Genomic DNA, 15,919 nt, shown 5'->3' on the forward strand with positions numbered 1-15,919 from the left:
TCTCGATCATATGGAGGTGGGATTTCGATATCCCATTGTAGACCGTTCTTCAGACTCCATCTTCCTTTAGCGCTTTGCTCCCTCGGCGATTAGTTCGTAGAAGAGCGGCCCGCTCTGATACCACTTGTTGGGACCTTGATAGCCACTAGAGGGGGGGTGAATAGCGTCTCACCCAAAACGTCGCTTCCTACAATGGTTAGTACACACAACGGAATACAAAAATAAATACTAACAATAGAAAGCAAACCTAACACGTTGATTTAACGTGGTTTGGAGATAAAGCTCCTACTCCATGGTTGTCCATAAGGTGGACGATCCCGATCCGTCGGTGGATGATTCCTCGGAGAACTTTCGACTAGGTCGCGTAGCCCCTTGTGGGTGGAGAAACCTCGCCACTGTTGGAATTATAAGATTGCAAATATAGTCCCACATTGAAAACACATGAGAAATATCATGAGTTTATAAGAGAAAAGATATCTCCATTAGCATGAGGTCTTTTGGGTATAGCCCAAGAATAAAACCATGAGGGCTTAGGCCCAAAGTGAACAATATCATACCATTGTCGAGATATCTAAATTCGTTCAATCCTACAATTGATATCAGAGCCTGGACTGCCAGAAGGTTTAACCGCCGACTGTGCACAAAAGCTATAAGCCCTTAGGAGAAAGAACTCACCAAGATTTCAGATGAGTGAATGAAAGAACTCGCCATCTATAAGCCCTTAGGAGAAAGAACTCACCAAGATTTCAGAGTGACTGATGAGACTTGCATGACCACTTGGTTAAACCTATTAATATAGGCCTGTAATACTTCCTTGGGCCCTTGTTTGACCGCAAATAGGTTGACATTCATATTTTGATAGTGGTGATTACTTGTAAAGTGCTAGAAGAATGCCTTTCAAAAGTCTTTAAAGTTACATATGGATCCAATCGACAATCGCCTGAACCACCTTTGTGACCTAGAGAGCATGGTGAGGAATACTCGGGACTTGACTCCATCAATATACTAGTAGAGCATGACCATGTTATCAAATTTGATCAGATGATCCTCGGGGTTGGTTGCTCCCGTGTATTCTCCGATCGTCATGGTCTGTAGTGTCATGGTAGTTGGTTGTCCAAGATCTCTTGAGAGAACTGTCAATTTATTGGCACAGGAGAGTCGTCAAGCTGGGGTGCTTTACCTTTGCACTCATCCCAAGCAGGCGCGTCTTCTAAAGAGGATCCCTATGTCCTCTCCGCTCGTCCTTATTCTTCTAAAAGGGTGTGGAATAACGCCCAATGATAAGGGATCAACGCGTTCGATGACTCTCCGAATGCGCCGATCGGCCTGTTGTTTGGCTTGCAAGTGACGAGGTTTTCTGCTTGAGCTCTGGGCTCAACTTGTTGGCTAGTTATCGACTTCGCTCGGTAGTTAGCTGTTGTCTACTACTGCTATACCATCTTCACAGCTTGGGCTTGTATCAACATCTCCAAGTCTTCTTATGTTAGCATTACTGTAGTAAGTCGTCTAGTATCCTTCATCTTCATATTTCGGTTATAGATAACTTCCCACAGACAATGTCAAATATGATCCTATCTGAAAATAGAGAAGATGGCAAGCTGGGGATGTGGCTTGAAATTTGACAGAGTAAAGACTCCACGTGGTCCTACAACACAAAGGCGTTAGTTCCAGGCCAACAAGGAATTCTCAGCATTGGCCCTCCGACGCTCAAGTCAATTTCTGACAAAGTGGAGAATAGCAAGAATGTTGTAGCAAAGAGCATGTAAAATAACAAAGTTTCGCATTGCTCCACCTGTAGATAGGAACCCCCCTTTTATAGTGTCACTGTAGTGTTTGTGCATGCATCTCAAAGTGTGTGCATATTTTTCAAAATGTCCTACGAAAAGACATGTCAAAAAGTGTTTCTGACACTTTTCCTTAAGTTCGCTCCATCGCAGGCTTTCATCCGACCGGTCGTGTCATTCAATTAGTCGGACCGATGGTTCGAGAATTTTATCGTTGTCTCAATCGTTCCATCGCAGGCTTCCCGAGACAAGGCAAACTGTCCGACCTTTCTAGCTCACTTGGACAGGGCATGCCATTCGTCCGGCCTTGCTGCTTCGCTCGGCCAACTTCGCCTGATCTATGAACCATATCTTTTTGACTTTGACCTCCATATCAGCCATTCTTTCCTGCTTTAACTCACATTTGGTGGGGCCCCTTTTCATCACCGCATCACACATAAATCGGTGTGTATTGTGTTTGTTCTTCTTTTCATTATAGTCTTTAGGGTTAAGCTTTTGTTATACTTGTTGTTTTGTATTTTCATTGAGCTAACAAGTGTAGGAAGCGATCGAAGTGGGTGATCGACTATTCACTCCTCTCTAGCTGAGCATCAAGGTCCCAACAATTGATATCAGAACAAGGAGCGCTCTTGAAGGACTAATCGCCTAAAGGAGCAAATGCTAGAGGAAGAAGATGGAGTCGGAAGGACCATTAGGATGGGATATCCGAATCCCACCTCCATATGATTAAGATGATTTTAAGTATTGGAGGAAGCGATTGGAGACATGGTTCTAAATAGATTGGGGCCATTGGACCACATTAGAAGTTCCTTTCGAAGCTCCAACGGACAAGAAAGGAAAGCGTCTCCGACCTCGGTATTGGACCGAAGAGCAAAGACAACAATCGGATACGGATAAGGAGGTAATTAGAATTGAATTGAATTTACACTACAACAAAAATGACTTTTCGCAGCATGCAAAATCACCTTCCGCGACGTGCAATGCACGCTGCATAGTTTAAAGCGGTTGAAAGTCATTAGTATTGACGGATTGAATTGCACGCCGCGGAAATAACTATCGACTGCATACTATGTATGCCGCGGAAATAACTATCGACGGCGTGCATTGCACGTCGTGAAACCCAACTATCCACAACAAGCAATGCACACTGCAAATATTATCAAAAACAATTATCCATAGCATGCAATGCACGCTGCGAAAACTATCAAAAGCAACTATCCACAGCAAGCAATGCACACTGCGAAAACTATCAAACACAACTATCCACAGCAAGCAATGCACGTTGCGAAAACTAATAAGAACAACTATCCACAGCATGCAATGCACGATGTAGAAACATGTATCTACAACGTGCAATGCACGCCGCGAAAACAATCATCAACAACATGCTTTGCACGCTGTTGAAAAATGTTACAGCTCCATATCAAACAATCTTGAATTCCAATTTAATAAATACTTCAACAAAATAAACCCAAACCCAAAATGTGAAATTAAAAAATAAAACTAAACAGAAATAAATGGCTAAAGACAAAACAGAATAAAAGTCACTAGTTTTTATCATCCAAACAGAAAGATTCAATACAAAAACAAGATGCATAATCTCTCACAAACTAGCTAAAAACTTTCAATCCACAATTCAGTATAATCTATATCAATCACACAAGACTATAAATTTAGATAACTATGCAACTGTGCTTCCTATTGCATCATCGAGAAACTGCATTTCCTCATTTGGTCGAATTAGATCAACCTTCTCCACTAAAATCTTGTCAACCCAAACTTTCCAACAAGATCCACCAAGAATAACATGATGCACTTTTGTGTTTGGATCTGTGGACGCAATTCGACCTTCTGCAACAAATAATCCATCAACACACCAATGAAGCAACTTGCATTTAGTATTAGCACGGATATCTCCCCGACTCACATTCTTCAAATTTGACTGTAAAAAAATAATACAAGTTATTAATTCTATCATGCCAATTTTTGTAATAATTTTGTGGTTTAAAAATGCATATTGTGAAGATATTTACCTGAGCAGTAGCTAAATGTTTATTAACATTATGAAAATCACCATTTTTTTTGCAGCATCATTGATATCACAATTGCTACCAACTTCATTCCCAATACCACTACCAATGCCACCACTGCCAACCTAATTTTACAAATAAATTGTGTCAAACAATGGCAACATATAAGTGTAGATTCCAAATTAACTTATTTTATGTATGTTGTTTAATTATTGACTTGTTCTTGTTGATTCTGTTGCCTCATACTTTGTGAAAACAGACTTCATTTCTTGCATTTCTTGTTGAAGGTTATGTACCATAGCTTGGAGTTATTTAACCGTTTGATTTTGTTGCACAGAAGCTCCAACTTTTGATGGTGTAACTCCAAAGCCCAATCCACGCACTCTACCTCTTGTTTCCTTGCCAAACACAATGCTAATTGCATCATCAACAATGGTAGTAGTCTTTTGAGATTCTGGTGGACATTTTTGTATTTCTTTCTGCAAATAAAACAGTTAAATTTTAAGAAAATAACAAATTTAAGTTACCCAATTTTTTTCTTATTAGCTTCTTCAAATAAAAAAGACATAATTTTATTACCATTTTCTCTCCAACTGATTGAGTACTAGGTTTATCATTTTTTTTTTCTTGTGACCTTCAATCCAAACTTGTGATCTTGTAATTTGTGTAACTGGCGGACTTGTTTTTTCCTTAGATATAGAAATATTAGAAAAAAAAAAGTTAGAAACAATATTCAATAATTAATTTAGAAGTATAAAAAATAATATTTACCATAATGTGAGCCAAACGAGCATAACCTCTCCGGCTCATCGTGTGAATGTGGTCTTGTTTTTCTCGCATTGCTCTAAATCTCACACTCTTTTCCTGACATTTACCAAACAAATCAAGACATTAATTAGAAATTACACTAAAATAAAGGGAAAAAAGGGATGCAGTATAAACATATTTATTCAATCATATCCTTCATGAAGTCACATGACATAAAACAGACCTGGCATGCTCTTACTTGATAAATTTTAGTCGCAATTTTTTCACAGCCCCTGGCAACAAGCTTATAGTGAACATATGAATATATTCTCTGTTATCTCTTGGAAATTCATTTTCTTCACTTAGTGTGTAATTATAAGTCTATATATGCAGCCATAAGTGAGCACTTGCAAATCTATCTGCAACCACAAGTATATTTCAGCTGAACTGCTCAGCATAATAGAGAAGCTCAGCTGACTATTGCTAAGTGCAAGAGATTCAGGATCTATCTTCCTCTCCGATAAGGAGAAAGAAGAAGCATCCCTTGCCACAAAGGAGAGAACTATCCCAGAAGCCCAAAAAAGGATCGAGATCATTGAAAATGCTCTACAGATGCACTAATTCCTCTTACTTGGTCGATTGCATCTCTAAAAATGTAATAGTGCTATCAATCATTTAATATTCTGTGATTCACTGTCCTACAAAAAACTTTTTGCACACAGAAAAGCATTCTGATTTATTTCTTTTGTTCGGTTTTTGTAGAATTATTTTGCAGCAAATGTGACTCTTTGAAATGATGAAAGGAAGATATGGAGGCAGAAAAGATGTCTAAAGAAGGTAACAAGTTCACTTATCCAGTGTAGGATGATTCATACGTAAATTTAAAAGAATGTTTTCAATCATTCATTAAATGATTCAAACTGAAAACTAGAAACACCGCGACAGAGCAACCAAAAGTGAAAAACAATGATGAATGAAATATGAATTAGACATACTAATATAATGATATAACACTAGGCCTAGTGATGAGATGACAAACGTATGAAATAAAAAACAAGTAATGAATCAACTCAAACAACAGGTCTCCCCTGCAATAACCAAGTTGATCAAGTAAAATTTCAGACCAAAAAATGAAAGAATACATTTTCTTTTCTGTGAACCAACTATAACACTGTAATGCACAGATTATCTTATTTTGCTTATAATTGAAAGAAGTATAGTAATAAAATTTGCTCTTCTGTAAAAATAATCAAGACACATATTATCCAATAATTAACGAATAGTGTGAAGTTGAAGTCCTTAAACAACAAAGCACATGATGATTAGCATCTTGCTTCTCTTACATGAGCATGGACAACCAAGATCCAGATTTAAGCTTATACATCTCCTTCAAAAAACTATTTAAAGTGAATAAATACTTACTTGAAAGGTAGTTGATAGTGTCTTCTTCACAAACAAGTCCCATTGATTTTGTTCCATAAATTCAGGCTTCAAAAGATTGAGATCTCGTGAAGTCGCTCGACCTGTATTAACTTCTCGTACAAGTATTTGCAATTTGGATTTTCTATCACGCCATAGCTAACTTTTGAAAAATTACTTTCTTTTCCCAATCTTCAACTTTATAATTCAGCTATACATTAATAAACATGAAAATATATATACATTTTGTTATAGAAATGGAAATGAAAAATGTAGTGTCTGAAGATATTACCTAAAGACAACTCCGCATCCTATCCTTTACTTCTTCACCTATTTCATTCCATCCATCCAATGTATATGGAACAAATTCCTTAATCATGCACACTAGAAAAGAAGCATACTTTACCGAATTATCTCCAATCGGTTGTCCTAACTTGTTACACTCCAGCTCTTTGCACTTGTCTTGGCCACTAACCATTTTCAGTTTGGACGCACCCCTTCCCTTTTTCTTATGAGGTTTGTCATCATTAATTTGTTCTTCACCATGCAAATTATGTGATGCTATAATTTTCTATAAAATAACAAAAATATATATTGAAATGTACAAGTATAGTTTATTTACTAAAACTAAGATTTTTGAAAGAGTAAAATATCACCTGAATTTCATTTGGAGATGATAAGCTATGCTTTTTGCTCTTTTTGTCCATCTTTTTGAATGCTATGTAATGAATTGATCAAACATATAATATGACATAATGAATATAAACAAACACAGTAATTTTGTAGACAAATATATTGCAACAGTAATATAGAGTTATTTAACTTGAGAAGAACATTTATCAATTGAAATAAATAACTATAAAATCTACATCTCAAAATTTTAGTCATGTCTCAGTCACATCAATTCCCTCACACTCATTCCTTGCATATGGTTCTTTCTCGATAATGTTAATTTCAAGTTGGGGCACGTCAAGAGGTGTTGATGATGTATAGGCATCTGCTTCAACCACATTCATGTTATGAATACCTCGAGGCGGTGCTTTTAGCAACATATACCAATTTGATTCATCATTGTCCCTAGAATAGAATACTTGCTTGGTTTGTGATGCTAAAATGAAATGATCATTTTCAAAAGTTTTTAGTCTTTGGTGTAAGTTAACCAGTGTAAAGCCATCCTCCATTTTGATACTATTTCCATGATTGGCCCAATCACACCTAAAAATAGGTACTTTGAAAGAATAGTAGTCTAGTAAAATAATGTTCCGTATAACTCCATAGTATGATAGTCTTTCTACTGTATGTGAATAATCATTAGCATTAGATTGACAAATAGTATCGACTTCAATCGAAACTCCACTATCTTGTGTCGACCTTCCAACATCAATTGTGTGGAATCGATGTCCATTTATAATATAACCCGTATAAGATGTAACATGCTTTCTTGGACCATATGCTAGCCATTGAATTTGGCCTGAAGAGTTAAAAGGAACATATTTTGATAATCATTCAGCAAATGTTTCCATATGTTGCTTTTGTAAAAATGTTTCATTACTTAAGAAACGACTATCTGTTTGTTTAAGCTCCTCGATGTGCATCCTATTGAAAATCATTGAATGTAGATATTAGAATATACAAGATATGTAATACATCAAGACTAATATAGTATGCAATTAATTACACTCACTGCAAGTAAGGTTCAACTTTTGCAGTATTAAACAACACGTATCGATGTGCGATTTGCAGCATGTCATCTTCTAAAATCTTTTCATTTCCTTGAGAAATTAGGCGACCCTCCACTAATCCATTTTCCAAATCATCATTCCGATTTGAACGGACACCAATATTAGAAGTCTTTTTTATATAAGTGCTACAAAATATCATTTGTTCTTCTGCGAGGTAACACTCAGTTATGCAACCTTCTGGCCTTGCTCGATTCTTCACATACCCTTTTAGTGTTTTCATAAATCTAAATCATAAAAAAAAATTACATGAAAGAACCATTGATAGCAAAACTAAATTATTATTTATTACCTTTCAAATGGATACATCCAACGGAATTGGACTGGCCCACACAAGCGAGCCTCTCTTGCTAAATGAATTGTCAAATGAACCGAGATGGTAAAGAAGGCAGGTGGAAAATATCTTTCCAACATGCATAAAGTTTCAGCAAAATTCTCCTCTAGTGCTTCTAAACGATTCCTGTCTAACACTCTTTGACATAATTCATTGAAAAATGAACCAAGCAGAAATATAGCATTACGTGAACCTTTCGATAGAAGATTTCTCAATACTACTGATAGCAATTGTTGCATTAGAACATGACAATCATGAGATTTCAGCCCATTAAGCTTACACTCTTCTAAAGAAATATAGTTACCAATATTTGAGCTATAGCCATCGGGTAACTTTATTTTCTTCAACCTAGAGCAAAATACATCCATTTCTTTTTTAGACAACATGTACGGTGCAGTAGGCAAGTGATATTTATTTTCTCCTTTTTCTTGAGGATGTAATTCTTTTCTAATGTTTAAGTGCATCAAATCTTTGCGAGCATTCACACCATCTTTGGATTTTTTTTCTTTAGATTTAATAATGTGCCTATGATATTCTCGCAAACATTCTTTTCAACATGCATCACATCTAAGTTATGACGTAACAGGAGCCCCTACAAGTAACCATCAACATGTTTCATAATGTTAGTTATGGAAATTTTAAATAATTTGTGGACAAAAACTAATGAATAGAGTGTAAAATAACTTACACTCCAATATGGCAAATTGAAAAAGATTGACTTTTTCTTCCACTGTTGAACAGATTTTTGCATTTCTTTTGAACTATCTTGTTTCTTCCTCTTTTTCCTCGAAGTATTGACATTCACATCCTTTTTCTTTTTACCCCAGTCATTTTCAATATTTATCATTGCATTGAGAATTTCTAACTCATTCAAAGGTCTAGGTTTCCGTTTTCTTTTTTTTTTTTTTCCATTAAACCACTTCTTTTTTTGACGAAATGGGTGATTAGGAGAAAGAAATCTTCTGTGGCCCATATATGCAAACTTTCTGCCATACTTAAGCCACATAGAACATACGTCTTCCCCACATATTGGGCAACCAAGTTTCCCTTTTGTGGCACATCCAGCTAGGTTTCCATAAGCTGGAAAATCATTGATTGTCCACATCAAAATAGCCTTTAAATTGAACATTGACTTGCTGAATGCATCATACGTCTCTACACTTGTCTCCCACAACTCCTTTAAATCCTCTATAAGGGGTTCCAAGTATACATCTATATCATTTCCCAGTTGCTTTGAACCTGGAATTAGTAATGTCAACATAAGATTTTCTTTCATCATGTACATCAATGGAGGAAGGTTATAATTTACCAAAATAACGGGACAACAACTATATCTAGAACTAAGGTCGCCAAAAGGGTTGAATCCATCGGTTGCAAGGCCAAGGCGCAGATTTCTAGGATTTAATGCAAAATCTAGCCATTTATGATTTATTGTATCCTAAGCTACTGAATCAACTGGATGACGCTTCACGTGATCTTGACTTTTGTGGTTGGAGTGCCAAATCAACTCTTCAGCTTCTCATTTTGATTTAAACATCCTTTTAAATCTTGGTATCACCGGAAAATACCGTAGCACCTTTTCAGGAACCCCTTTAAAAACTTTGGTGGTGACTTTGTCCACCTTCCATCTTGATGAACCACACTTTGGACACGTATCCAGATTTTTAAGCTCCTTTCGAAATAGACAACAATCATTTGGGCAAGCATGAATCTTCTCATATCCTAAATCAAATGGTTTTAACAATTTTCTCATCGAGTAAACAGTTTCTGGAAGTGTATTTTTTTCTGGAAGCATGTCACCTAAGATCTTAAGGAGCTCATTGAAACTATTGTTGTGTGACCATTAGTAGACTTGTAATTGTACAATGTGACGATTGCTGATAACTTTGTGTCAGCTGTGCAACCAGGGAAGAGGGGAGTTTCTGCATCTTCTAATAAACTAGGAAAGTCGTTATCTTTTGCCTCAGACATAGTGTATCCAACCTCTTCTTCTGGCACAAAGGCATCCTTATATAAGTGATATGCCTCTCTACTTCCATCATCTTTCTGAAATTCTCCTGAACTACCTTCACCTTGATATTGTCGGTTATAAGTTTCTCCATGGAAGACCCAAATAGTGTAAGAAGGATCAAACCCCTTAATAATTAAGTGATCGTACATTTGGTCAAATTTCATATACTTTTTGTTTTTACAATGCTTGCAAGGGCATAAGATTACTTCACGTGTTTTGGCATAGTTCTTAGTTTGTGCAAGAAATTTTTGTACACCTTCTTCATACTCAGGTACAAGCCTTGAAGGCAAATGTATCCATTCCTTATCTATTCGTAAATGACCCAAACCCTAACATGCAAATATTTCATGTTTAATACAAAATAAGATTTATATATTTATTTAATATACATAAAAGAAAATGAAAGTCGAAAGAAAACAAAATGGGGAGAGTGCAAATTGCAATATTGAAGGTGAAAAAAGGCATATTAAGTGAGTCATTCGCCAAGGTAAGACATATACCAACTAAGTGGGTCATTCGCCAAGGTAAAACTTTGTTAGTTTGCAATGCAAATCAACTATAATTGTTATTTATTTGATAATGGAAAATATAGAAAGGATCAACTTCACTCTATTCTAAAATAGATGCACAGAACCTTCATGTTCATGTTGCTTCAACAAAAGAGTACAAGAAGGTAATGTTATTTATCTTCTACAACTAAAGCCAATGAAAGCCAATGCAACTAAATCAATTAGAGTCCCATTACTAAGATGGAGAATGCCAGGAAGAGGAAGGAAAGTAAATACAAGAAAGAGTTGCAGATGTTCAACATAAAACAAGAAAAACAAAAAGAAATTTCAACCTGAGAAACGGAAGGATTGAAGAAGATGTTCAATTCAGTGGAGAGCTTCGGACGAAAGGGCTTCGGATGAGAGGGCTTCACCGGAGAGCTCTTCGTCTGAGAGAAGATGGGCGGAGATGTTCGACAGAGAGGAGTTTAGGGTTACGGCAGAGAGGTTTTGGCGGAGAGAGTTCGCGTGAGGAGGAGGGCTTCAGCTGAGGAGGAGGGCTTCGGCTGAGGAGAAGGGCTTCGGCTAGGGCTTCGGCTGAGGAGGAGGGCTTCGGTTGAGGAGGAGGGCTTCGGCTGAGGAGGAGAGCTTCGGCTAGGGCTTCGGTTGAGGAGGAGGGCTTCGGCTGAGAGGGCTTCATCGGAGAGGATTTAACCAGAGAGGGCTTCAACGGAGAGAAGATGGGCGAAGATGTTGGCGGAGAGGAGCTGCAGCAGGGAGGTTCCGACGAACGCGTGAGGAGGTGGTCGTGATTTTAGGCTTTCTGGGCAGTTTGGGCGTGAGAATACGTTTCGGGCATGAGGAGATGTTTCGCCGGCAGATGAGGATGCGTAGAAAAATATTCACGGGAGGTTTGTTTCAGCGAGAAATTTTGGTTAAATATTTAGAAAATTTTGAAGATTATTAACGACACATATTGCATGCTGCTAATATCTTATAATATTTATTCACAGTATACATTTTTGTATGCTGTTATTTATATATAGAATAATTATTAATAGCGCGCTTCGCGTGCTGTTAATATTAAGTTTTAACAGTGCACTTTGCATGCCGTAGAAAAGTTTATTAACATCGTACTTTTTCTACACGCTGTCATTTATAATATTTATTCACAACATACTTTTTTGTACGCCGTTATTTATATATATAATAATTATTAACAGCGCGCTCCACGCGCTGTTAATATTATGTTTTAATAGCGCACTTTGCATGTTGTAGAAAAATGTATTAACAGCGTAATTTTTATGCACGCTGTCATTTGTATAAATATTATATTATCCGCAGCACACATAATTAGGCACGCCGTAAAAACTATTATTAACGACATGCTTTAATTGCACGCCGTTGATAATGCGTTGCGGGAAGTCACTTTTGTTGTAGTGTTATTACCTTCTAATATTGTCGCGCGTGTAGGTGAGTACAAGTGTGCGTATGATCTATAGAGCAAGGTGGTTGCTCTACATGAAAACCCTACACAAGTCCATGGAGGAGAGGAGCCCAAGGAAAAGAGCTTAATTATTGGTCCAAGAAAAGGAGAAGGACTAATTAGATGTGGAAACGAGCTCAACATCCAAAGAGGAAGAAGAAGTGGAATCATCCACAACTTCAAGTGAGGAAGAAAAGTCAAAGACAAGAGAGGAAGAAGTCTTGAAAGTTCAACCCTCAATTTCAACTACCGAGAAAAGCGAGAAATCACACATCAAGTACTTTGAATGTGGTGAGATGAGACACTATAAGAGTAGTTGTCCATTGCTCAAGAAGGTAAAAGAGGTAAACCCTAAACCCGGTAAAGTTCTTTTGAAAACTAATGTAGGTTATAGGGATGGTGTCAAGGAGAAGAAATACATTTGATACTTCATATGTGGTGATTGGGGACAATACTACACAAAGTACCCAAGGAAGGGAGAACTCATGGAGATGGAGCAATTGAAGCAATGGAAGAGGATGAAGTCATGTGGATGCTCATGTCAAGGGAGAGCTCCAATGGTAGGTAGAAAGGTATACCATAACTTAAACTTTAATTTAGATATTAATTCAAGTTCTAGGGATATGCATGCTAGAAATAATGTAGATTATTTATCCATGCATAATTATGGATTTAGGTATAATGATAGGAATAGGGTTAACATGATTGATAACCCTAGGAAATCACATGCAAAGGTTAGACCTAACAAAAATCAAACTACTTTGCCTAGGGAGAGGAAAGTAGCTGAAAATTAAGGCATTAATTCCAAAAAGGGGAGACATATGCCTAGAAAGGTGGGTAGATCTAGGAGTGTCCATGGTGGACAAGTGGATTCTAGGGTTAGAAACCTAGAATTGGAAAATCAAACTTTGAGGGAGAAGCTTGATAAGGTAGAAAAAGACCTAGGTAGATTCATTAATAGATCTAAAGGACAGGATAGGATGTTGAGTAGTCAAAGACCCAATGGTGATAGATCTAGTTTGGAATATTGATCTTCATCAAACAAGGGTAAGGGGAAGTTACCCATGAAGCACTTTGGTGGGTATGCTATAATAGAGTTCCCTAAGGCTAAAAGAAAGTCGCATGCAATGATTGCAAGTACAAATGACAAGGAGGAATCATCCAAGGCTAGAAAAGAATCATATGCTAGGGTGACATATGACTATAGCAATGAGAGGCCAAGAATGACAAGGGGAAGTCATTTAAGGATAAGGAGAAATTATCCAAAGACAAGGTGTCTAAGGTTAAAAAAGCCAAGTTTGTAGGCCAAGTGTCACCTGAGGTACACTGATGTGGCCTAACTATAGTGGATGAGTCACTTAGGGAGATGACTAAGGTTAAAAACTCTAGGGAGAACTCAAAAAGTGAGTTTGGGACCTATGGCCAATGAATCTCAAGTGGAAATTGCTTGGGATTCTAAATGAGTTATGAAATGTACCAAAGTGGTTTAGAGACGAACTTGAGTCTCAAACCTAGAGAATTGACACATATGGGATGCGTTTCATACATAAAAATATGACATTGGGTTCAATTGTATGAAAATTTATTTTGGATATATAGATGTTATATAAACTAATGCTAGGGATGCATTATAGTTTAGTATAGGCAGATACATCAAGAGCAAATCAAAACTAGGATTTTAGGTTAAGATTTAATTGAACTATTTAGATAGTTTTGGATTTTATATCAATCTTAGAATATTTTATAAAAATATTTTTAAATATATTTTCCCAAGTAGATAAGGGTAAAATAGACCTCTCCACAAAAGTTAGAAATTTTTGGAGATCTGTAGAATTTCTGGTACATTTCTGAAATATTATTTTTAGCTGAAAACAAGTTCAGATCAAAATATTATTTTTAGCTGAAATATTATTTTTAGCTGAAATATTATTTTTAGCTGAAAACAGGTTCAGTCGACTGGCTCAGGTACCAGTCGACTGGTAATAGTGTTTATCGAGTATAAAATGGTTCTGTGAGGTTTTTTGATGAGGGCAATCGACTGGATATTGGTTTTCAGCCATAGAAAATGACTAAATAGGGGATATACATGTATATAATTTTATGGGGGATTAATACATGATAAATATGATCATTAGAGGTATAAGAGTCCAATAATTAGGATATTGTTGAAGTTCTTTTTGATGTGTAGCAAAGAGGGGAGAAGTTTAGGTTTAAGTAAGAAACCTAAATACCTTTGCGGGAAATCCTAGCTCAAGGGGGAGCCTAGGTTTGGATTCCATTGCTTATGCATGAGTTATTACATATTTTGTTTGCATGTTTATTGTGTTATATGTTTCCCTAACTTAAACTGGTTATCAAGTATCAAAAAGAGAAAAATTGTTGAAGCAATCAGTGTGACCTTAGGTTTTGATATTTGACAAAGGTTTAAGTTAGATTTATTATTGTATTTGATATGTGCTTGTGAATATGCAGGATACAGGTACAATAAGAAAAGTTCAAGTGGAATGCAAAGTCTAAGGGGGAATCTTGGCGGTGTAAGTCCAAGTGTGTAGTCCTGGCAACGTAAGTGCAAGTATGACTTGGCAAGGTTGAAGTCTTGGAGCAAGGAGCTCTTAGCAATGGAATACCCGACAATAAAGGACAAGGCTTGAAGGATGGGGAAGCATCCGAGAGACGCAAGACTGATGGAGGAGGTTAGAAGCAAGGTCGAGGTTGTGCGGGTGAGGACGAGTGCATGAGAGATTATACTCAGGATAAAATCCTAAATTTAGGGTTTTATCAGTCGACTGACAACTAGACCAGTCGACTAGGGTAGGACACAGAATGTTTCTATATCCGACGATTGTGAAAACCAGTCTATTAGTACTATAGCCAACTGACTGGTACTGTAACCAGCTGACTAGTACTGTAGTCAGCTGACTGGTACTGTTGCCAGCTGACTGACACTGTTGTCAGTTGCCTAGTACTATAGCAAGTCGACTGATACACTATAGTAGTCAACTGGTAAAGAACAGATGGCAAAATCGTGGATTCTGTGGAGTGACGTTGGCAAGCACTAATTGATTGGTATAAGGACTAGTCGACTGGTAATGGTAAAATCAGCTTGCTAATTTCCCTAAACTTTATATAATAGAGCTTGGGGTGGCTGACCTTGGTGACAAAATTAGACTTAGTTTAAGCCTAATTAATGTCTCCAAGTCTTGATAGCAAATCCAAGGTCTTGATCGAGTTTGTGGCGAGGTTTTTCCACCGACAAGGAGGATTGTGCTAGCCGGAGTTTTCGGGAACTAATCCACCGACGGATAGGGATCGCCCATCTTACAAACAACCGTGGAATAAATCGACGTGTATTGTGGTTTGATTTTCTTGTCGTTATAGTCTTTAGGGTTAAGCTTTTGTTATACTTGTTGTTTTGTATTTTCGCTGCACTAACAAGTGTAGGAAGCGATCGAGGTGGGTGATCTAGTATTCATCCCTTCTAATCGGGCATTAAAGTCCCAACAATCTTCTCCAAAAACACACATTAATTTTTAACTTTCTATTAGTATATTTTTTTTCATGTAGTTTTAACACTACTAACGTATATTGGGTAGTTAAGCTTTTTCTAGGGATGACCTTGCAATCTTTCAAATCTTTCTACCCTTCTTCCTAACCATAAGAAAATTAATTTACGATTTATTATTTTGATTTTTGAATATGACTAAGTGTTCTTTTTTTTGGTAAAAATGTATTAATATAAGGTCATATGCTATTGTAAAAACTAATATAGTTTTCTCTTCTTCATTTTTCGTTCTAAATCCATAACCCCCATATACCCTCTTATATTCCTCATTTTTACTCCAACATACTCATTTAGATCGCTTTATATTAAAATCATTTTA

This window comes from Zingiber officinale, chromosome 4B, assembly GCF_018446385.1.
Source record: "Zingiber officinale cultivar Zhangliang chromosome 4B, Zo_v1.1, whole genome shotgun sequence".
NCBI classification, from domain to species: domain Eukaryota; kingdom Viridiplantae; phylum Streptophyta; class Magnoliopsida; order Zingiberales; family Zingiberaceae; genus Zingiber; species Zingiber officinale.